The 2,323-nt window shown below is 38.1% G+C and overlaps 1 pseudogene; it reads right to left on the reverse strand.

The window, feature by feature from the left end:
* Window positions 1–668: 668 nt before the first annotated feature.
* Window positions 669–1,355, reverse strand: LOC100480456 (annotated as a pseudogene).
* Between the last annotated feature and the right edge of the window lie 968 nt (window positions 1,356–2,323).

Consider the following 2,323-nt stretch of genomic DNA (forward strand, 5'->3'; position numbering starts at 1 on the left):
AATTCCTATAGAGAGATTTATTATGGAATTGATCTCTCCTGAGGATCAAAATTAAACACATGAACACTGTTAATGCTGAGATATTGAATGTGGATTGTGTTTACTATTCATAACTACTGTTGTGTTCCCATTCTCTACGGGTACTTAGAATCATTGGAATTAACTGCATAACCAGTGTGTATAAAGTAATTTTTTAAATCAAATGAGATATTAAACTTTAAAAGAGTTTTGTATTTTATATCTTTTTATGATTTACTAAATAGAATCTATTTGATGTGCTACTTACTAGTCAATGAAACGTCATTCCTAAGGAATGATAATGTAGTTTTCAAAAAATGATTGTATCCATAAATGGGGATTAAAAGCACCGAGTGAGAATGTAGATAAAAATATTTCAGGAAAAAGGAACACTGGTCATGACTCTTGAAATATTCTACAATTCTATGTAGAGAGTTTATTTTATGAATGATGAATTATAAATATTCATGCTCCAAATAGCCAATATATTGATATGATTAGACTAAAAGCTTCATTTATTCATTCATTTATTCAACAAATAGTTATTGAAATCTCCTGTGAACCAGAAATTCATTTAGCTATGGAGGGTAGAGTTATGAACAAAGGAGATAAAGCTACTGCTCGCATTGAGTTTATGTGTTAATTGGAAATCATATGATAAGTGCCATTGTGTGTGTGTCCATGGAATTCTTGGAGCTAGGCTGTGAGTACATGAAGATGAAGAGGATTGTCCCATAGAAGATGGATCCTGTAGTGATGTGAGAAGCACAGGTGGACAAAACCTTTTGATGCCCCTGAGCTGAGTGTATCTTTAAGATCATGATAAATTTAAACAGGTAGGAAATAAAGGTAACCACAAAAGCAAAAAAGAAAAAAAAATGGAAGCCAGTCATATAGATAAGAACCAACTCACTGATATACTTATCAGAGCAAGACAGAGCTGTGACTGCCGGAATATCACAGAAAAAGTGGTGAACCACACTGGACATACAAGAAGAGACTGAAGGTATCGCCAACACTTAGAGAGGCATTCAGAGTATCACAGACAACCAGCCTACGGCCAGACGAGCACACACACTTGCCGTCATGGTGGTAGTGTAATGGTCTCCTATAAGAAGTCGTGTCATGACCTTGGGTATGTAACAAAAGTCCATCAGAGACAGGTTATTGAAGAAAAAGTACATGGGGGGAGTCCAACAGAATCAACACGATCACCTCCAGATTCCCAACTAGAGTGGAAAGGTAGAAGAGGGTGAATGTTATAGTGAGACCTGCAGTCCTAGAGCATCTGTACATCCTAGAAGGATGAACTCAGTCACTTCTGTGCTAGTCTCCATGGATGTCAGTGGGGAATCACAGGATGCCCTGTAGTGATGAGAAGGAAAGGAACAGAGTGTTAAAAGGAAAAGAGAGTAGAGTGAAGTTGAACTGTGTAAATACTCTGTAGATTGTTTCACTTATGGCAATAATTTGTTCTTCAAATCTAAAGCACGCATAAGACAAAACAACGAGTCATTATGCTCATTTATTTTGTGAGAGAACTTGGGCTCAAAAAGGCTGTGTAATTTGTCCAAGTTTACCCAAATATTAACTGTCAGAGTCAAGCTGTGTACCCAGGCAGAATAATTCCAGAATCCTATGACAGTAACTGAAATTTGAATTGAATTGAATTGAATTGAATTGAATTGAATTGAAGAATTGAATTAATTCTGTTCACATGAAGCTATTGAATCCATCGGACCCATCTCAATGTTAGTTGTCAGGAGTACCGGAATGACAAAGATACTATTCCTGGATTTGGGACTTGCAATGGGGTGACAGGAGCACAGAGGTAGAGTGGATGCAGTGGGGGAACGGCAGCTCTAGACGTGGACAACCGGCAAAGGCACTTCTGAAGAGAAGGTAATGCACCGAGTACAAGAGCTCAAGCTCTTGCACAAATGGTCCCCTAACATTTACTATCTGGGAGACACTGTCCTAACCTAAGTCCTCGGAGCCTCAGGTTTTTCATCTCTAGAAATGGAGATGTAACATGAAGAAGCAATTGTGAGAGTTTATAAAATAATGAATGAAAAACAATAATTACAAATCTGGTGAGTGTTGGCTCTAATGTTATTAGTGGGATGAAATGGCGGTCTCTGTCTTGGTTGGGTAAAGGTGGGAAGCCATATCCAATCTCTAGGTTACGGATTAGTTTTGAAGTCTGAGAGACACTCTCTGATTTGTCTTTCTCCACACACCACATCAGCTCAGATCTTCTGATCCCCCTGTATGTCTCACTCTGTCCTTCTTCTCACCATATCAT

Source organism: Ailuropoda melanoleuca, chromosome 16 (genome assembly GCF_002007445.2).
Source record: "Ailuropoda melanoleuca isolate Jingjing chromosome 16, ASM200744v2, whole genome shotgun sequence".
In the NCBI taxonomy this organism is placed as follows: Eukaryota; Metazoa; Chordata; class Mammalia; order Carnivora; family Ursidae; genus Ailuropoda; species Ailuropoda melanoleuca.